The sequence below is a fragment of the Marmota flaviventris genome, chromosome 13, assembly GCF_047511675.1.
Source record: "Marmota flaviventris isolate mMarFla1 chromosome 13, mMarFla1.hap1, whole genome shotgun sequence".
In the NCBI taxonomy this organism is placed as follows: Eukaryota; Metazoa; Chordata; class Mammalia; order Rodentia; family Sciuridae; genus Marmota; species Marmota flaviventris.
The window spans coordinates 3,711,377-3,734,824 of NC_092510.1; positions in this window are offsets into that span (position 1 = coordinate 3,711,377).

The following is a 23,448-nucleotide window of genomic DNA, read 5'->3' on the forward strand; positions in this document are numbered from 1 at the left end:
CTGTCCTGAAAACACTGCCCTATTTGCTTTGATAACTAAATGATCATTTAATCATTCCTCTAACAACACTTGAGGTCCACAAAGAACTGCAGAATATGTCTGGTTATGGCAGAAGTTTTGGGATACCAAGAAGAAAGTTACACTGAACCTCAAAGGAGAAGGTTCATAAATCACCAGAATGCAGGAATGCCCACAAACATTTAAAATTAAATACAAGGGACTGGGGTTGTTGCTTAGTGACAGAGCACCTGCCTAGTACCTGTGAGGCACTGGGTTCAATTCTCAGCACCACATTAAAAAGAAATATATAAAATAAAGTTATGTTTTCCAACTAAAAATATTTTTTTTAAATAAAGATAAGATTTAAATATAAAAAATTTAAAAAGCAAGGAAGGATTTTAGATAATACATAAAATGTAATCAAAGTAGAGCAAAGTTTATTGGCCCAGAAATCACTATCAAGAGGGAGGGTGAAAAACAGTGAGTCTTCTCTGACATCTCTAGGCCTCACACCCCTTTGCTCCTAAAGTTTATGGGAGATGCTGTGGGTGATTCCAGAGGCCTGCTCATGGACCAATTCCTAGTTCTTAACTGACAGTAGGGTTACATCATATTTGTAGGTTCCTACTCCATAAGGTCTTGATTAGAGACACCAAAGCAAAACCCAAGTTTGTGTGTGTGTGTGTGTGTGTGTGTGTGTGTGTGTGTGAATTTACTGTAATAAAACTTTTATTATGACAGCTATTATGAAGACAAACAACAATAAATGTTGGTGAGGATGTGGGGAAAAGGTACACTCATACATTTCTGGTGGGACTTCAAATTGGTGCAGCCACTATGGAAAGCAGTATGGAGATTTCTTGGAAATCTGGGAATGGATCTACCATTTGACCCAGCTATCCCACTCCTCAGTCTATTCCAAAAGGACTTAAAAACAGCACACTATAGGGACACAGCCTCATCAATGTTTATAGCAGCACAATTCACAATAGCTAAACTCTGGAGCTAACCTAGATGCCCTTCAGTGGATGACTGGATAAAAAATGTGGCATTTATACACAATGGAATTTTACTCAGCAGTAAAAGAGAATAAAATCGTGGCACTTGCAGGTAAATGGATGGAGTTAGAGAAGATAATGCTAAGTTAAGTTAGCCAATCCCCAAAAAACAAATTCTGAATGTTTTCTCTGATATAAAGTGGCTGATTCACAGTGGGATATGGAGGGGGAGTATGGGAAGAATAGAGGAACTCTAGATAGGGCAGAGGGGTGGGAGGGAATGGAGGAGGCAGGGGGTTAGCAAGCATGGTGGAATGTGATGGAAATTATTATCCAAAGTACATTTTATGAAGACATGAATTGGTGTGAATATACTTTGTATACAACCAGAGATATGAAAAATTGTGCTCTATATGTGTACTAAGAATTGTAGTGAATTCTGCTGTCATATATAAATAAAAAATAATAACAAATATTTATTTTTTTTTATTTGTAGTTGGACACCTTACTTTTATTTTATTTATTTTTATGTGGTGCTGAGTATTGAACCCAGGGCCTTCAACATGCTAGGCGAGTGCTCTAGCTCTAAGCCACAACCCCAGACCTCATTTCAGCTTTCTAAATATACATAGGATAGAATGCTTATGTATAATATACTTCAGATCACTTCATTTTCTAAATATTTTTATATACATTTTTAGATGCTGGGGATTGAACCCAGGACCTGGTCATGCTAAGCCCAGACTTTACCACCAACCTACATCCACAGTCCTAAAACTTTAATTTGAATTTCTTACTCTGACTATGGATACATAGTAACCTGTTTTGTAGTTCCCAGAAGCTTTCTTCTACAGTTTCCAATCTATCCAGTCTAGCAAATGTGATTTTTTTTTCTTTTTTTTTGTAACAGGGATTGGACTCAGGGGCACTCGACCACTGAACCCCAGCCCCAGCCCTGTTTTGCCTTTTATTTAGAGATGGGGTCTCCCTGAGTTCCTTAGGGCCTTGCTGTTGTTGAGGCTGGCTTTGAACTCACAATCCTTCTGCCTCAGCCTCCTGAGCCGCTGGGATGACGGGTGTGCACCACCGTGTCCAGCTAAATATGAAATTGTACATTGTAGATACTACATTTTTATTTCTTTGCATTTTCATTTGGTATCTTTAATTTTCCATTTTCTCAGGAAATAACTAATCTTTTCATCTATTGTACCAGTATGAACTATTATTACATTGATTACAGGTCTTTTTAGAGCATTATCATCTAATTACAATACCTGGAACTTTGCAAGATATATTTAAAATTCTTGTGTTTTATTTTAGGTTTGTAGGTTCCATTTTTTTTCCAGGTCTCATGGATCTTTTATATAATTTTGTATGAATAACATAAGAAACAGGGTTGGGGGTTGTGGCTCTATGGTAGAGCACTCGCCTAGCATGTGCAAAGACCTGGGTAAGATCCTCAGCACCACATAAAAATAAATAAATAAAATAAAGATGATAGTGTGTCCAACTTAAAAAAATACATATTTTAAAAAATAAATCACATAAGAAACAAACAAACAGTTTGATTTATCCTTCCAGAGGAAGAGTGAGCCTTTTTCCTGTCTCCATTGATGAGGATGAACCTGAGGGATGATCACTCAGGTTCCCAACAGAGTGGAGTCCAGCACAGACTCTGCCTCACCTGCAAGTAGGTGCCACCTGCCTGCTACTCCCTCAAGCACAGCCTCCAGATCTGCCTCTATTTTTCTGTTTTGTTTCAAGAGCATTTTTATGTGATGCAGTGTGAATCCTGGAATTTTCTGTATGGAAATCATGGAGTATGTGGGCAGGAATGTCAGGAAACCACGTGAAAATGAAGTGGGGAAGAGGGCGTCCATGCTACATCACAGGGAGAGGATTGATAGAGCCTCAGTAGGATCTAGGGACCTCTCACCCCCAGAATCCAGGAATCACAACATGTGGAAAGGGTACTGGCTAATTCAAACTTTGAATCCAAGTAAGAGAACATGGAGTTGTCTATAAGATTGTGATGCACTTTTTTGTCAAGGGAAATCATAGGAAATTTTGAGCACCTCTCCCCAGATGGTTGTTAGCCAGAATAGAATCAAATCAAAGGGACAAGTGAAATGTTCCACTGGGGAATCCATAGTTCTGTGCTCCCCAGTGGGATCTTGTCACCTTAGTAGAGACACTAAAATTGCATGCTGCAGAGAAACGAGCTCACAGCACCCTTTCTCTTAGACCCATGCAGGTTATGCTCAGGTGCACCAAGTGCCCAGAATCCGTCCAGGTAAGTGCCTCTCCATTCCACAGAGATAGTAAGTGAGTACCTGGGGCATGTAGGACAAGGTTGCAAGGGGCAAAGTGGGTCTAGGAGTGAGATTTTGGGTAGCTTGAGACACCCAGCTCTCACCCCTATATTTAAGAAGACTAAGGTGCTCTGTGAAATGTGAGGAAGGAGATCTTCCTAGGTTGTGTCATCCTTTGTCACACAGAAAATTAGGTGCTATTTTCAATAGGAAGTGCCAATTATCTCAGGTTTCTATTTAGTTTTCTTCTAGCAACTACAGCAGTGCTCATGTTACATATGCATTTTCCTGTTTGATATCCTATTTGCTCCTAAACCAATAATCAGGGATGTAATAAGTCGCCTCGTCTGCTTTGTAGTAAATACACTTAAGTTTCCTTCTCTCACCTTCCTGAACAAATAGAATATTATTGATCTCTGACTACTAGACTCTGAAGAATTAAAAACCATAATTTTATATAACCCAGAAGGTAATGAGGGCAACCTCACATGGCCACAGGCATCTATCGAACTTTCCCATACAATCTTTCTTGCCTTACATTTAATAACACAATTTAGAAGTTAATGGTGCCACTCCATAGTGTGTGCTCTGCCCATGAGCAAATTTCAAGTTAAAGGACAGTGGTCCTGTGTCACCTTCCCATGAAAAGACCAGTGAATCTGACTTCGGTGTCCTTCTCCTTGCCCCAACGACAAGGTAACAGAATTGTCCATAGCTAGATAAGAAGAATATTTGTGTCCATTAATCTTCTTTCTTTTCATTAGTCACTTAAAAATTCCCTTTGCCCTTTCCATAATAATGAAAGTGTCTGAAAGACCTTTGATTATATATGCCACATTTTTTTATCCATTCATCCACTGAAGGGCATCTAGGTTGGCTCCACAGTTTAGCTATTGTGAATTGTGCTGCTATAAACATTGATGTGGCTGTATCCCTAAAGTGTGCTGTTTTTAATTCCTTTGCATATAGTCCAAGGAGAGGAATAGCTGGTCAAATTGTTGTTTCATTCCCAGATTTCCAAGAAAACTCCATACTGTTTTCCAGATTGGCTGCACCAATTTGCAGTCCCACCAGCAGTGTATGAGTATGTCTTTTCCCCACATCCTAAACTCATTCTGTCCTGGTGTGTATTTTCAGGTCCTATTTCATGCAAATGCACTTACAGAAAAAAGTGAACCTATCTGCTTTTCTTCTTCCTAAAGCAAACCGCACATGATTCATGTTATCAGGGCAATGGATCCTCCTGCGGGTAAGTTTGGGTTTCCCAGTGATGACAGCCTAGGGTCTGTGATGAATCTAATTTGCTGTTCCCTATTGTTGTTAGAAGACTAATTTTTCTTTTAATGATTCTGAATACAGACTTTAAAATATTCTCAGGGTCTATCTGTAATATGAACTCTGAGCTGTACTTAAATCCTTCCAAGTTACAAAAACAATGAGTTATTTTTAGCCTTATTTTCCGGAAATAGCTGCCATTCATTCACCCAAATATTCTCCAGGATTTTCTCCTTCTTGATCCTGTAGCTTATATATGTCACAGTGGCTCTGTTCCCAGCATAGCACCTGGCTGTTGGTGGCTGTGCCCTCCCTGATGTGCAAGCTGTTTCTCCTTAGTGCTCTTCAGAGTTTCCCCAGCTAGATCTCTGCCACAAAGAAATATTTCCAGCCCAATTTTTCCTGAGATCCAAACCCACTTAAAGCAGGATGTGTCCTCCTCCCAGATTTCATTTGTCCATCTTACTTTAGCGATGGGAAATGTGGTAAAGTTGAACTATGTGGCAACTGTGAATCAAAGTGTGCTCCTTTGTTGCTGCTGGTATTATTATTATTCTGGTACCAGGGATGGAACCCAGGAGTGCTTGACCCTTGAATCACAGCCCCTGAACTTTTCACATTTTATTTAGAGACAGGGTCTCCCTAAGGTGCTTAGGGCCTCTGTAAGTTGCTGAGGCTGGCCTCAAACTTGTGATCCTTCTGTCTCAGCCTCCCAAACTGCTGGGATTACAGGTGTGCACCACTGTACCTGGGCCACATTACTTCACCTGTGACTTATGTCCCTCTCTATGAAAGGTACAGTCTTTCTAATGTAGTTTGCTTTGAACAGTGTGTTAACCAAATACCATCACATTGCTAAGAGCCACAGTTTAGGAGGCCCCTTCATTACCCTGCAGGGAAGCAGAAAAGTTCATCCTGGTCCTGAGCCTCTGGGCTCTTCTGTGCTAGACAAGTGTGAGTGACTGATGCAATGGCTGGGAGAGGACATGCTGGACAATTTCTTTTAGCTCATTTTTATAAAGGGTTCTTATTCACCATAACTCATTCTAATGTCAATGAGCTATTAACACAGATGTAACTATATACTTTTTAAAATCACTTACAAATTGTATGATATTTAAGTGAATCAGTATTCTGTATTGGATGTATGATTTGCTGATACATTATGATGTGATCTGAAATTTATATGGAGGATGGGCATGGGAATCCCATGGTCCCGGAGGCTGAGGCAGGAGGATTGTGAATTTAAAGTCAACCTCAGGAAATTAGCAAGTCCCTGGGCAACTTAGGGAGACCCTGTCTCAAAATAAAAATGAGGGGGGGGCTCAGGCTGTGTATCAGTGGTTGAGGACTCCTGGGTTCAATTCTTTGTAGGAAAAATAAACTCTTTGGTCACAGCTGGATAGATTCAGAAATATGTAATTGCTCCTGGGTCTACACCATTTTTGTTGTTGAAAGTGTTTGCTCATGTTCCTTCATGCTCTGGAGAATGGAGACCCATTTTTTTCATACTGCTACTGTGCAGTTTTGTCTTCAGAAAAAAGACTTTCTGGTCATTTTAAAGTAACAATGAACTGAGGTCTTAATTTCTGAATATTTTTGAAAACTCCTGACTTCTTCTCATTCCTACTTTTTCTAAAACTTTCATGTTTGCACAACTACATATTTTGAAGTAAGACTGAAAATCATTCCTTGAATGCTCTGATTTGCAGGTGATTTAAACATGTTACTGAAAGTTTTACAATGCCGTGTGCTTGCCTTGCACATGTTTTAACATGAATTAAGCACGTCAAAAGCAAAGTCTGCATTTCACAGAAATGTCCCTCTCTATGAAAGAGAATGCAATTTTAGAACGAAAATTTTAAATTTTTATTTTAAAATGTTGTACATAATTGATGATACTTAAACATAGATGTTTAAATTATTCTTTAAAGGTTCATCAGTATATATTGTACCTACATGAAACAGTTGTTATAAGAACCGATGTATATAATTTTATGTATAAAGATGTAAGGGAATAACATCTGTGCTGTGATCATGTGTGCCTTGTGGAAAATCTTCCTAGTGTCATTTCTGGGCTTGTCATGGTCGCAAACCTGAATATATTGAATAAGTGAAAGAATAAAATAGTATATTTCCTGATCACCACATTTGGTAAAAGAAGAACTTTTTTCCCTAATGGTGTAGAGAATTTCTCTTCTAGAGAAACACTGCATGTTCTCACTCATGTACGAAACCTAAAAAAGCATTGCACACACTTTCCAAAAAAATATTGTTCCAGCAGATCATTCAACAAATCTTCAAGTATAAATTTCAGTCTTGGGCATTTGATTCCAGAAAAATGTCACCTTGAACTTGTAATAGAGATAACATCTTAGAGCTCATCTTTCAGGAATGGGCTGGACACCTGTCCTTTAATTAAAACCTTGAAACACCAACTCTGTTTTAAAACAGCACCAAGTCTGTTTTAAATGTAGTTCTATTTATTACTCTGGTTGTAAAGTCTTAAAAAGGAAAAAAAAATAACTATGCTCTTGGTAATTTTTCCAGAATGCTCTAACATAGGCTAGTTATTCTGGCTAGAGGATTAACAACAATGTGACATATATAGCCACCTCAGAGAATCCCAAGGACAGATATAAAATTTCTAGTTCTCAGAACAGGATTGTGCAAATGTTCTACTATGTTGGTTTTTCTATTTTTTTTTAACTGGAGTTTGAACACAGGGGCAATTAACCACTGAGCCACATCTCCACCCTATTTTTATATTTTATTTAGACACAGGGTCTTGCTGAGTTGCTCCAAGCCTGTGTAAGTTGCTGAGGCTGGCTTTGATCTCACATCCTCCTGCCTCAGGCTCCTGACCTGCTGGGATTACAGCCGTGCACCTCCAAGTCCTGTGGTAATTCCTTCTACTCTTTAATTTCAGGCAAGGACACAGCTAATATGTTATTAAAAGAACTGCATTGATTCTCCCAAGTCATGTGCATGAAAAACTGTAGAATAATAAAATTAGAAGCCAACATTTCTAGAGAGCTCATTATGTGCCACAAACACTTCCAAGGTTGGTAGGCACACTTTACTTTTTCCCACATAGTCTCTGCAGGATTCACATAACAGGACTCTTTATATGGACAGCTGAGATGACTGGACTTCAGCATCCCAGGGTGCTTAAGAAGAAGCTATAGTAAATGGCAGCTCCAACTCGCAACTTCAACCAGTCCGACATCAGAGTTCACACCAACATTTTCTTGTTTATATATTACAAACATTTGGTCTGGTGGGAAATAAGCCAGAGTTAACATGGTGCTGACATGAAGTAACTCCGTGCAGGTCTAGTCTGTGGACACTTAGGGTCTCATTTCCAGTTTCTTGCCATCAACCCCCCTGAAATTTGGCCCAACTTATAGACATCCTATTATGCACCTGACAGACAATATCAGGAAATGGAAAATCAAGTAAGCTTCTGTCTTGGCCCAGACAACCTCAGACATGAGGTAATAGGAAGGCAATATATTCTAATTTAGATGGCACTTCTTTTGAGCCGTGACATGGCCCCATTTTTTAAAAATCCCTGGCTCTTTTTATTTTTTTTTCATTTTGAGACAACAGGGTCTCAGGAAGTTGCTTAGGTGTTGCTAATTTGCTGACATCAGTATTGAACTTGCCATTGTCCCATCTCAGCCTCCCTATCCACTGGGATTACATGAGTGCACCACAGCACCTGGCTGACAATTCTTAACGTACAAGAAAACTGAAATATCAATATGTATGCCACTGTGGAGGTCCCAGTGAGATTGGCAGGTACTGACATGAGGCGGTGCTTGGAGATGCGTTCTCCAGGGTGTGAATGTGAATAGAACCTAGTTTTTTTGTTTGTTTGTTTGTTTTTTAATTTTGTGCTGGGAGCTGCTTTGTGGGTAAGTGCACCAGCACCAAGTTACATCTGGTCCTTTTGACTCTGTATTTTGAAGCAGGGTCTCACAAAGGCTCCCAGACTGGCTTTACCCTTGTGATCCTCCTGCCTCAGCATCTTGGGTCACTGGGATTTCAGGCAGATACCACTGTGCCGGCACCAGAACTGAATTTTCATGTGGAATAAAAATACAGTTGGATGAATCTTCTTTTTACTTCATGGAAGTGGTGTTCATTTGAGATTGATGAAGAAGGTCAGAATTGCAAAAAAAGACATTTTTGTTTGTTACTGTCGTCAAAATATTTTTCTTTCCCCCCATAAGATGAACAAAGCCAACAGACTGTACAGGAATATTCACACAAGAAACACCGTGTACACCGTGACTGGCGTTGGGGTCATGGCCAATGCCCTTCTTCTTCTGGTCCACATCTCCTTGAACATTACTGGACACAGGCCTAAGCACACTGACCTGCCCATTGGTCTCCTGGTCCTAATCCACCTGGTAATTCTGCTCATCAATGACTTCATAGCTGCAGATATTTTTATACCTCATGGGGGAAGATGGGATGACCTGATATGTAAATTGCTTATCTACCTGTACAGGTTGATGAGGGACTTCTCCATCTGTGCCACCTGCCTGCTGAGTGAGTTCCAAGCCATCACCCTCAGCCTCAGGATCTCCTGCTTGGCAAAGTTCAAACATAAACCCTCATGTCATGTGTTTTCTTCACTTCCTCTGGGTCATCTACTCATCCTTCAGTAGCCACCTCTTCATCTCCATTGCTGTTACCCCCAATTGGACCTCAGAAAACTTTATGTACGTCACAGAATCCTGCTCCTTCATTCCCATGACCTTCTTCCTCTGGCACAGCTTGTCCACGATGATGACCTTCAGGGAAGTCTCCTTTATAGGAATAATGGCTGTCTCCAATGGATACATGGTGGCTCTCCTGTGCAGACACAAGATGCAGTCCTGGCATCTTCAAAGCAACAGCCTGTCTCCAGTGTCATCCCAAGAACTGAGGGCTACCCAGACAATCCTGCTGCTCATGAGTTGCTTCGTTGTCATGTCCATCTTGGACAGCATTGTCTCCTATGCAAGAAACACACTGAAGGACGATCCAATATTTTACTGTATCCAGATCCTCGTGACCCATATCTATGCCTCTTTCAGCCGTTTGGTGTTTATTTGTACTGAAAAAAAAAACATATAATTAGTATTTTCAGATATATGTGGGATAAGACAGTAAATGTTTCAGTAGCCAGTGGTGGATAAGTTCTGTTAAGGTGAAAAACTGTGCTGAATTTGGAGTGATTTATCATGACAAATTGTGTAGAGTCTTTGGTTTAAAATGCAATGCAAGTCTCACTTCCTCTGTTAAACTATACACTTGGACATATGTGGATGACAATTACATCAAATAAAGCCAAACTATGTGACTCTGTGAAATATTACGTAGATGTCATGTTTCTCACCAGATCCTTAATAGGGGCCTGTGAGTTGAATGTCACTTGTTGTAACCTGGGTTATTCCAAAGTCTTTTTAGATACAAAACAGTTCCAATGCTTCTCAAATATTGCATCGTCTCTATTATCTCTTTTTCCAAACTACACTTGTAAACATATTCTACCATGAAATATCACATGATCCAGCACACACACAAGACACACTCACACACACACAGACACACACACGTTCTACATGCAGGGAGTCAAACAGTCTTCTCCACATCATTGCTCTTAAAACCATGCTTTAAACATTCCACCATAGAAACAACTCAAAACCTACAACCATAAGAATATGTAAAAAATACCCAATGGCCTCTGCAGACTCTGGAATATCATCAACTCTTAAAATGGAAGAATATTCTGGAACATGGGGCCGCCTAGCTGAGTCCTCAAGTTACTCTACTCAGTGAAGCCGGTTTAGTCGCAAAAGAACAAACATTATATAAATGTAGTTAAAGAAGGTGGGAGTTGGAATGGGCAGAGTGACAGAGCAGGAACAGAAGGGCATCCCAGAGACCAAGAGAGGGGGTAGTGGGGCACTGTCCCTTGGTACGTGGAGAACCTCTATTCAGTTAGGAAGTGAGTGCTGTCGTGGGTGGTGGTGACTGTTGTACAAGAATGTGAATAGATTCAAGGCCACTTGACTGTATGCTGAAAAATGGTCAGAATGTTTATGTTATATATATTTTATCCTCATAAATTGTATTTAGTTATCAACTCAGTTGTGGAAAATATTCTTTCTGAAACTATAAAGTAAGGGATAAGAATCTAAATGTGCCGCAGGGTCATTTGGTGAACTTTGAAACATCAGAGCTGATTTGTCCCAGTGATGTGAAGATTGGTTTTGAAAAGCTCACTTCTGATATCAGCCTCTCCCAGGAGAGATGTTCTCCATGTGGATGCTGTTAGGCACCACTCTGCTGTTCAGCCTTTGAAAGATGTTAAGCATCACAGTGGGTAGCTTCTTTCCTGGGTGAAAGTTACATGCTGTCAAAACACCAGGTTTAGACAGTAAGTCACATGGGAAGTTTGCCAATCATGATAGCAGTGCTGCAAAAATTATGCACTTGTCACATATTCTATTTAATTAGAAAAATTAGCCAAATATAAAATACTCTCAAATTTAATGTCTTTTTAAAAAATGTAAGTAGTAAAGGAAGCAAAGAATATGAAACTAAACATTTTAAAAATTGGAAAAGGAAGATAGAAAAGAGGAGAAAAGAGGACCAAAAAGATTACAGGACACAACAAAGTGGCTGATTAAGTTATTACGAATAGGTGTTAAGTCTGAATCAATGAAACTCCTCAATCATTTGATATTGGGAAGCTGAGATCACAATAACAGCAAGACAATCCTAGACTGCGCATCAAGGTGTACCTGTAAACCAGGATGAAAGGACCCAAGAGAAATGCGAAACATCCCACCAAGGGCAGAATACACTACTCTGATGTGCTCAGAGCAGCTCTCACAAGAGGACACACACCAGGTCACAAACAAGCCTACTCGATCTTAAGGACACTGATATCCTATCAAGTATATCAACAAGCACCATAGAGTGAACATAAAATTAAAGACTGAAAACTGTCAATCCCAAATATGTGGAAATTAAACAACACCTTCTAACCAGTCACACACGGAGAACTCACAAGTGGAATCAGAAATTTCCTTGAGGAAAAATGAGGATCAAAGTACCACCTACTAGAACTTGGGGGTGCATCAGGAGGATGTCACAGTGATGTAAAGCAACAGGTCTCCATTCACAACCAGATTGAAAAAGAGAACCCTAGACAGGCACAACTTCGGAACACTTAGGTTGGAAAGTTCAGCAAAGCAACAATTGATGGAGGAGAGTGAACCAGTAACACAAGACACCCCACCCCTCCAAAAAGGAGCACAGAGACACGAGACATCATGATGGAGGGCTACACATTGAACAATTAGCACCAAATCATCTTGATCTCCTCCAGATTCAACACGTTGAAAGCATCATCCATGGTGAAGGCCTGGGGTTTATCCATGGGACACAGGTGGCTCAGTATATGACGATCAATTATAGGGACACCCAATAGCATACAAATTCCAAGGAATGAGAGACACTGTCTCATGAGTGACATGTTGATATATGTATAAACACAAAAGATCCCACAGAATTCCTTTCAGGATTCTGATAGGCATTCAGAAGAACACAAAGGCAACATCCCAAAAATTCTGTTTCGTTTCATTACAATTGCCACAAAATATGTGAAAAGAAAATTCAGAGAACAATCCCCACAATAAACCATTATAAAGAGCAAAATACCGAGGCATGAACTTGGCCAGGGAAAGAAAATACTTGTACCCAGAAAACTATAATGATGCAAGAAATTAAAGCAAATGTGAATCAGAGGACCCACGCCTCGTATTCATGATGTGAAGAATCAATATCAAAATATCCATACCATCAGAGTGATGTACAGATCAGAAGCAATCCCTTATCCAAATTTCAGGAGGATATTTTACAGAAATAGGAAATGAGGTAGCTAAAATCCACATGCAACCCTACAAGACCCTGAATAGGTAGATCAATCCTGATAAACAACAAAGCTAATGGAATCCCACCCAATTTTTTAATATATTTTGAAGCTATGGCAATTAAAACTGTGTGTTAGGGCTGGGAATAGATCTTGGAGATGTAGCCCTTGCCTAGTGTGCATGCCCAGGCCCCGGGGGTTCATCACCAACACTTGAAAACCACACATGCATGCAAAAGAAATAAAAAAAAAATGAAGAAAGAAAAAAATATGGTATAGTGGCATAATAGTAAACCTATAAACTAGTGGAACGGAACAGGGTGCCTTGATAAACGTCCTCATACAACGTCATGGAGACATCTTTCAAAGCACTGCCAAATATAGCCAATGTCGTATGAATAGTCTTGTCAACAAATATTTGTATGCAAAAGAAAAATGATGGATCCTTGTCTTACGGCACACACAAGGATCAAGTCGAGATGGATTGAAGACTTAGATGTGAGACCTGAATCTGTGCCAAAAGAAAACAGTTGGAAATCTTCATGACATTGGAATAGGAAACGATTTCTGGGATATCACACCCAAAGTACAGGCAACAAAGTCAGCAATATGATGACATGAAACTACAAATCTTCTGTACAGAAAGGTGAACAATCAGCTGTCAACAGACAACATACAGGATGAAGACTACATTTTCAGATCATATATCAGGAAAGAGGTTGATTTTCAACATTTGGGGCTAGGGATGGAGCTCAGTTGGTAGAGTGTTTGCCTTGCAAGCACAAGGCTCTGGGTTCAGTCCCCAACACCACACACACACAAAAATTAACCTTTATTAAAACCTCAGAACTTAGTAAAAAATAATAATCTCATTAAAACAGCACAAGATATGAATAGATATCACACCCAAGCAAAAACATATATGTGGCTAACGAGCAATGAAAAGATGCTCAACATCCATCAATTCTCAATGAAATGCCAATATATGTTCTTCATATAAATGTCCCACTTAATCTTACTGCCACAGACTCTAAGAGGGGATGAGGGATTGACAGCACACGTTCTATGGGTTCAGCACCTAAGGGACCTTCTAAGGCAGCTGTCCCCTACCAACATCTGGCTGAATTCTCCCAACACCATGAAGAAGAGATCATGAGCCCCATTTTACAAATGAAGAAACTGAGGCTTTTTCAAAAGACAAAACCCTGCAGGAGACACTCCTAAAAGGAACTCTCAGATCCCACAGATTTCCTTTGTGCCTGAGGTTTGTGGAAAAACCCAACAAGACTTACAGGCATTTGTCCTATGATACTCTCAGAGGCATCTTGCAAAACGAAGGCTTTATAGAATCAAGTGATTGATTGTGTATAAGTACATTACATGGCACAAATGTATACTTTAAATATATATTTTTAAATGTGTTTTTTTATAAGCCGTAAGCCAGATGGGACCTTGCAAGCCTGTAATCCCAGCAGCTCAGGAAGCTGAGGCAGGATAATTGCAAGTTCAAACCCAGTCTCACCAACTTAGGAAGACCCTGTCTCAAAATAAAATACAGAAAAATGGCCGAATATGTGGGTCAGTGGTTAAGCATTTGTGGGTACAATCCCCAATGCCCCCCACCCCAAAAAAGAAATAAAGAAAAAAAGGTGTCATCCACTGTTATGATTTTGGATGCAATTTTATTTTATGATCTCTTCTCAGATAGCAAGCAATACACAGGCTCACGCATTTGAATTGAAACTTTTTTTTCTAGAAACCAGAGCACATTACTTGATCTTTATGTAGTATTAGTTCAGTAGAACACTAATGGGACTCATCGGGTGGGGATGCTTCTGATTGAATTCTATTTCATGGCTTATGAAAATCAGAACCACAACAAAGATAAGAAAATGCCCCCAACATTGGCAGAGATTCCAGAAGCCTCCTTGTAATGACAGTTGTAGGGAGAGGTCAAGGCTGAATTCAGACCCTCATCTCACTTGAGAATCTAATTGTGTACTCTGCTTTTCCAAGAAGATGGACCCAAAACACTCTGGGAAGAGTGTAATAAGCCTCCCTTTTCTGGCGGGAAAATTCATCCAATGCATCAAATTCACTGAGTTACACTAAAACTAGTTGCTGCTCTTAAGACAAATCTTGAAGACTTTCCAGGAACCAGGCTGATGTGCACAGAGCCCAGGCTGTGGCTTCAGGGAGAGTTTACGCGCATCTCTGGCGCCACCTCCTGTCCAATGAGCAGCTCAGCACGTCTCACAAGTGGGAAATCACACTAAACCCAGGGAGCACCAGGTGGGATTGGTTGACAGATGTCCTTGGAAGTTTGGGGGACTTATGGGGACATAACTGCAGAAGGTGGCGAGGGCCATCTCCTGAATGAGGCCTTTATGTCAGGTAGGAGGGTCTCGGGGCAGTTGAATGGAAACTTCCCCATGGACGGTGTCAGGATATCAGGGACCTAAAGGAGACCGCGCCTGTTTGGCGCTTGCGCAGCTCTGGCGCCACCTAGTTTCCGACGCCTGCTCAGCGCCCAGACCAGGAACAGAAGGGGACTCCCACCGGACACGGGGACTCCTGGCCAGGGTTCTTCACCTGTGTCCTCATTGTCCAGGGCACAGCCTGCGATACGGAGTGTTGACTGTTTTATAGAGGACAAAACTGTCCAACTGTCCTTCTCCACCACGTCAACGTCACCCCCCGCTCCCCCACCCCCCACCCACCACCATACTGTCCCTTAGAGACCCTGGAGCTGTGCTGGCCTCTGTCCAGACTGAGAGGTGGCGTCACCCGTGTCCTTCTCATAGCTGAAGCGAGTCCCCAAGGTCTCCCTGGCGGGGTCGAGGCCGTACCCATCCGTGCTTCTCTCCCTGCCCAGGGCCAGGACACCCTGCCCGGGTCAGTGCGAGGGACCGCGGGGGCCTGGCCAGGACCAGCGGTGACAGCCGCGCCACACGCCACCCTCTCGGCATCCAGGTCACACCGTCTACACCACAGGCACCAGGAGGGATCTCCGCGACAGGCCTGGACCACGGTTGCGCCCAGAAACCAAGTCTCCAAGGCGACATCCGAAGACCCTCCCAAAAACCCCTGGACCTCAACCCACCTGGACACATGGAGAGTCCCCCGAGTCCATGAGGAGGGACGAAGGAGGAGCGGACTCTGAGGTCACATCTGGGGGCTCAGGAGCCCCAGGGCCCTCTCCCCACTGGGTCCACAGCGACTTCTGAAGGGATTTCTAGACACACGCGCCTCTCGGATTCCTTCGCCTAGTCCGCATGCATTCGCCTCGCCCTCAGCTCCCCTGGGGAAGCTCCTCTTTCCCACGCTGCGCTCCCCTGCAGAGCCCAGGGCTGGGGGCGCCTCCCACGTGATTCCGCTGGCCCCGCCCCCCGCTGCTCTTAGGGGTGGGGCTCCACTCAGCCCCGCTTGGCTCCGACCCCATCACTGCACACTAGCTAGGCTCCACTCAGACCCGCTAGGCTCCGCCCCCCAGCTCCACCCATTCGCTGGGCTCCCCTTGCCCTGCTCCGCCCCACCTGCTTCCCTAGGCCCCGCCCCACACTGCCTGCTGGGGTGGGGCTCCTCTCACTCCACTCAGTTCCGCCCCCAGCTCTGCCCATTCCCTGGGCCTCTCCCCGCCCACTGCTCCTAAGTGCCTCCCAGGACCACTCTGGCCCAGCACTTTGGCTCCGCCCAGCTCCTTTTGCTAAACCTGACAGGGGGACAATAATGCTTCTCAATGACTTTTCAGTGACCCTTCCACACCAGAATGAACTTGGAGAGGAGTCCCCTGCTCATGGTCACCTGTTAGAGGTGGGAGATGAAGCTAGTGGGAGCCTGCCTGTCTTCTGCTGCCAGTTTGCATCCCCAAAGCAGGTGTGAAGCCTACCACTGTAGTCCCCCAGGTGCATATGAGGTTACACACAGGAAGCACCAGGGTCTAGACTCCTTATGGCATAACGGGACTCAGGTATGATCCTTGCTCTGTGAAAAAAATTTGGACAGAAGCTGGGCATGCTGGCCCTGAAGGATAACCTTGGTGGCAGGGGAGGTTCATGCAGGAGGATCACAAGTTCAAAGCCAGACCTCAGCATTGTAGGGAGGTAATGTTGAAGGTAAATGGATGGCGTTGGAGAAAATAATGCTAAATGTAGTTAGCCAATCCCCAAAATACATGCCGAATATTTTCTCTGATATAAGGAGGCTGACTCATAGTGGTGTAGAGAGGAGGAACATGGGAGGATTAGACCAACTCTACATAGGGTAGAGGGGTGGGAGGGGAAGGGAGGTGGCAGAGGGTTAGCAAGGATGGTGGAATGTGATGGACATCATTAACCAAAGTACATGTATGAAGACACGAATTGGTGTCTTTATACACAGAGTTATGGAAAATTGTGCTCTATATGTCTAATAAGAATTGTAATACATTCCACTGTCATATATTTAAAAAATACAAATATTTTTAGTTGTCTATGGACCTTTTTAATATTTATTTATATTCAGTGCTGAGAATTGAACCCAGGGCTTCACATATGCTAGGCAAGTGCTCTACCACTGAGCCACAACCCGAGCCCCTAAATTTTCTTTTTTATTTTGACTGAGTAATATCCCATGGTGGATATATACCACATTTTCTTTATCCATTCATCTGTTGGAGGGCAGTGTGGTTGGTTCATAGCTTAGTTGTTGTGAATTGAGCTGCTCTGTACATGGATGTGGCTGCCTTACTATATTAAGTGGATTTTTAAAAAAATATTTTAAAATTGTACTTGGACACAATAACTTTATTTTATTTATTTTTTATGTGGTGCTGAGGATCAAACCCAGCGCCTCGCATATGCTAGGCAAGCGCTCTACCACTGAGCCACAACCCCAGCTCCCTATAATATGTGGATTTTAAGTCTTTGGGGTATATTCTGGGGAGTGGGATAACTGATTCAAATGATGGTTCCATTCCACGTTTTCTGAAGAATCTCCATATAGCTCTCTGTAGTAGTAGCAAAACTTTAAAAAACCCACCATCAATGTATGCGTGAAATTTTTCCCCTGCATCCTTGCTAGCATTGATAATTGCCATTCTGACTGGATTGAGCTGGAATCTCCGTGTAGTTTTAATTTGCATTTTTCTAATTGCTAGAGATGTTGATCATCTTTCCATGTTTGCTGACCATTGGTATTTCTTCTCCTGTGAAGTGCCTATTCAGTTACCTTGCCCATTTATTGGTGTCAAATAGATGAGTTCTTTGCATATCCTGGAGATGAATGTGTCTATTTGAGGGGCAGATGACAAAGACATTCTCCCATCCCATTGGCTCTCTCTTTACATTAATTTTTTTTTTAAAAATATTTATTTTTAGTTGTACAAAACACCTTTATTTTGTTTATTTATTTTTATGGGGTGCTGAGGATCGAACCCAGGGCTTCACATGTGCTAGATGAGCACTCTACCACTGAGCCACAACCCCAGCCCAACATTCTTGATTGTTTCCTTTGCTTTGAATAAGCTTTTAAGTTTGATAGCGTCCCATTTATTGATTTTTTGTGAGAAGGCATAGAGGTTAAATTTTATTGAAATACATATGGATGGCCAGTATTCCCAGCATCATTTTTTTTTAAAGTTGACCCTGGAGAATTCCTGAAGAATGAAAAGTAATTGGCTTAAAATGTTTTTGTTTTGTTTTGTTTTGTTTTTTGCTTCTTTTGCTATCATAATAATGGATATTTTGTTATTTTTATTAACCTGAAACTGAAGTGAAATCCTGGGGCTGAGTTTAAAAATCCCAGAAGACATATTACCCCAACCACATGGTCAGTGTGAGACTGGACCAAGGAAGGTGGTCTCACATTTTAGAGAGAGGACCCCCCAGAGCCACTTGGAATCCATGGGAGGAGCCAGGAACCACCCATCCCAGAATAAAAGTGTTACAATATATGACGTGGATTTGAACTAACTTTAATATGGATTTAAAAAGGAGAGAATGCTTGTGGGCTATGTGATTGGGAGCCTTCAGATCCTTCACACAGATGTGTTCAGGGAATTAAGAGAAAAGTTTTGATTTCGATTCTCCCCAGGTTGCTATTATCCACCAGAGACTAAAGTAAAAGTAGGAGTAAGGTGACATGTTCCACTGGGGGAAGCCAAGGTTCTGTGATCTCCAGTGGGATCTTGTCATCTTTTTGCAGAAGCTAAAATTAAAGCCCTACAGAGAGGTTAGTTAAAGATGTCTTTTCCTTAAAACAGTTCAGGATCCCCTCAGGTCCCCTGACTCCCCATGCAACCTGCCCAGGTAAGTGCCTTTCTCCTTCTCAGATGCAGCACCAGTGTGTGAGGGGGCTTCTGTGATTGTGAGGAACAATCAAAATAACCAAATTATATGATAGGTTCTAACATAGCTCTAAATAATGCTTCCAGCTCTACCCACACTATTAGCTCAGAGGACTGTTTACTCTAGAATTCAGAGGAAAATGTTCTTCCTACTAGATTTTTGCCCATTAATTTGGTGACTTATGAAAATTTGTTATACTTTTAATAAGAAAAAAAAATATTTTAAGTAAGTCATTTTAAGTTTCTATCCATTTCCCACACTACAGGGAGTTTAATTTGCTACTTCTATTTTTTTTCAAAGTGAATACTAATAAGGGTCCTGGTTATTTTCTGCTTCAGCGTGAGAAATCCATATTCCTATTCACCCAGGAAGAGATAAATGTTAACCCCAGAATTTTATTAAACACACTTGTTTTTTTCCTTATTTTCCCTCAAAAACTCAATCCAAAATATTTAAGCATTTTCTTCTAATACTGAGATAGTGAGAAATAATAATATATACCAAAATACCTTTTAATTGATCAGAAGGAAATGATATGGTTTATTTTTTCAAATGTGATACTTATAAAGAAAGTTTATTCTCACATTTTAGAGAAATAGGAAATAGCATTTTCTTATGCTGATGTATGTTGTCTCCGTTTTGATCTCACAAAAGTAAACCGATGGTGCTCTCTCTGCCCGAAGGTTTTGAACTAGAGCAAGGACTAGGGGTGCAGTTGCTTATTATCACAACCAAGGGACAGTAGTGACCTCCCCTTCCTTGATTCTAAAGGTCCCATTGTGTCCTCCCTCCAGGTCATCAAGGAGAAAGGGGATGATAGTGGAGAGGTGATGGTGAACTTGATCTGTGCGATAACAGCAAATGACATATGCACTTTCATGTATCAAATTCACATCAGGAAGTAAGGATGCAAATCACAGTTACATGATGGTGTCCATGGGGCACCTGAAAAAGCAGCTATGTCCCTCTCCCTCCCTCCAGTCGGTATCTCTCCACACCCAGGCTCTAGAAGCCCAAGGTGCTGTGGGTCTGCTTTCCTCACCACTGACTAGGGTGCACCAACTGGGATGCAGAATGTGAAATATTTAAGTGATGGCTCCTTGGTCAGGACAGGAAAGGGCGTCTCCACTGGGTTACAGTTCCCTGGAATGGACTTCACACCCTCAGCTCTAAGGAACCTGGGGATAATTTTTTTTAAGAAATAAATTTCCATTCCCATTTGTTCTCCACTTAGGTTTCTCCTCTAATCTGCCCACTTAGACTTTCTTTGTTCTCCTCACTTGGCCTTCCCTCACTGTGACCTGTCTCTGAACTTCTTTTCCACATTAGTCTCTTTGGACTTAGGTCATCATATTCAGAACCTCCAGTCTGAGGAGAGCTTGTTTCCACCAGGGTTGAAGTGATGACCTGGGGCTCAGCCCATCAGGACAGTCAGAAGCTGCCCTGCAGCACCTCTCTCCCCAGAGCTGCGGAGAGGGTCTGGGATCATCCTGGTGCTGGACAGGCTTCTATCTGCACCCTGATTCTCATGGTCAGACTAGTCCTGGCAGGTGTGAGTGGGGTGAGGCACAGCTGAAAGGGGACAGGCTCTGAGGATTCCTTTTAACTTGCTTTTATGAAATATCCACATTTTCGGGATGTTTTATAACAAAACTGATACATTAGCACAGAAGTAGCAATATTGCATTCTTTATAAAACATCTACCTGTGAACCATGGAGGGCACTGTGGCTCTCACTGTTACAGACGTGTGTGACCCGCACAGTGTGCAGACCACCAGCTGCTTCTCTGCCTGCTGTGTCCAGGTACTGCAGGGAGCTAATGCCTGTGGGGGACCCGTGACAGCATCTGACTATGCCACTTTCCATGATCAGCACTTTACTAAAACGATAAGGTTTTCCAGCTGTAACCAGGAAATTTGTAATATAGAAAAAAGAGTAATTTTTCAGTTGTTTTCAGGCAATGCTCCCCAGAAAACCCTGTTATCTACCTGTGTTTGCAAGTCCATGGCCCCTCCTGGCTCCGTCCCTCCCTCCCATGACGATGCATGCAGGGTGCCCCCCCCCCCCAAGCAGGGCTGAAACTAGAGTCCTGTGCCCTCCGTCCACAGATATATCAGGTAGCCTGTTTCTCCTGTTTTTTTTTTTTTTTTTTTTGATGCTCTCCATTTTATTTTCTAATCTACTTTAAACTGGATTGAAGACAAACCTGTATTTCATAACATGATAGAAGGTAATCATCATTATTTCATTTTCTGTGATTTTTAAAATGCCTCTTCAAGTGTTACATATCTGGTTTATGTTGCTGTAAAGGTATTTTGGGATCAAAATGTGAGTGTATATCTTACAACTCACTTAAAGTGTGCACACAGGAATAGGCATCATCTACCCATAGCTACGTGGAAAACAGAGAAACCATGTAGCACTGTGCCTACTAATAACCATCTGTGACTCTTCAAATGTGGAGACTCCTAGACCATTATATGACCATTTTTCTTTTTTCTTTTCTTGAGCAAAACAAGGAGGGAATCTTCTTTAGCTGAATATGTGAGTGAAAAAAAAAAACTTCTTATTAAATTAATCATTTGGAAGAGATTAAATTTTCCTAATGTCATGAATTAATTTGCACTATTTCCAATGACACTTCCACAAAGATTTCAAAGCAATCATTTAACTAGGCTCAAACACTTATATTATCTGGACTCCTGCTTGTTTTTTCTCAAACCTCATAACAGATGTTATCAAACTATAATTTTCTAGGTAGCTGTGGAAGTGATTGCTAGTCTTACCCACTTGTTTTTTAGATGATAGAATGTGGTTATATGTCGCTCACCTCACTGTAAATGTCACATACTTCATAGCTATAAAGCATAATTAAGATGGAAATAAAGGAAAATACCTTCATTCTATAGGGAGCTATACCATGAGGTTGTCACCATCAAATTTTCTATTACACTATTTTCTCTCTGTCCTCTGGAGAAATATCATCGCTTACTAAAAGAAGATATGACATTTTGTTCTCTTATATAAATTCCATTATCAGAGTGAGTTTGGATTTCTTTCTCCTAATTAAAACACTAAAAGCTATGACCCCCCCCCCAAAATACTTAGATTTTCCTGATGTGCTGGTGCATTGCATACCTGTTATCTCAGCATCTTGGGAAGCTGATGCAGGAGGTTTGTAGGTTCAAGGGCAGCCTCGTCAACTTAGTGAGACCCTGTCTCAAAATAAAACTAAGGGGCTGAGGTTGTGGCTCAGTGATAGAGTGCTCGCCTAGCATGTGCAAGGTCCTGGGTTCGATCCTTAGCACCACATAAAAATTAAAAAAAAAAAAGATATTGTGTCCAACTACAACTAAAAAAATAAATATTAAAAAAATAAAAATAAAACAGCTAGGGATGTGGCTCAATGATTAAGCACCTTTGGGTTTAATGCATGGGTAACACACACACACACACACACACACACACACACTAAAATCGTGATTACTTTCCCCCATTTTTCCATATGCCAATGTGTGAAGAGAAAAGAAATTTTGGAATTAAATCCTGCTAAAAATGGATGGTTCTGCTGACTTAGATATGTTTTGTTCTGGCATAATCAAATATATATAAAATAATGTCAGTGGTTATGTAAACCTGGGTTTAATATCTGGTACCAAATATATATATTCAAGAAGTCTGCATTCAGAGCTGACATTTTTAATATTTTATCTCTAAACTGGTGATGAGCAATCCAGAACAGAGAACACTGAAAATATAGAACTGTATGGGGCTTCATCCAGCATCCACACTCTTTCCTTGAGAGTTCTATGTGGACATTCCAGCCATCTGCCCCACTTGAACTCAGTTTGGATGCTACCTACTGAGTTTTTTATCAGGTTGCTGCACATGCTGAGACAAATTAATCCTGGCCCTACTAGTGGAGATAAACAGAAGATGTTATGCTTGTGTACTGAGAGTTTGGAAAGGGTGCAATTAAAAACTACTCACATACTTTGAGGTGGGCCGATGTGGTGGTTGGGGAGATTGAAGCTGATAACCACTGTGATGATGAGAACTTTATCTTTATTTGATCCTCAGATATGGACTCTATATGTCTTTTCATCAGAAAAAAAGAAAATGACCAAGAGCAGCACACTCTCCATTTTTCTTGCTGTAAGAAATGTCTTTTCTTCCCAAATTGTCCTTGGGGGTCAGAGCCAACGTCTTCCTGCTCCTCTTCCACATCCTCATGTTCCTTGTCCAGCGCAGGACCAGGCCCATAGACATTGCCATTGCTCACCTGGCTCTGATTCATGTGCCAATGCTCATAATCAGGGCGTATATAGGAAATTTGGGGGTTCAGGACATTTGGAATGACATCACATGTAAAGCCGTCATCTACCTGTACAAGCTGTCGGTCAGCACCACTTGCCTGCTGAGTGTCCTGCAGGCCAGTACCCTCAGACCCAGAAGCTCCTGTCTGGCCAATTTCAAGCACATGTCCCCACAGTGTAGTCTGTGGTACTTTCTCATTCTCTGGGTGTTCAACATGTTCATTAATATTCATATTTTAGTCTCTATTGGAGCCCCCTCAAATGACACATAAGATGGTTGGTTT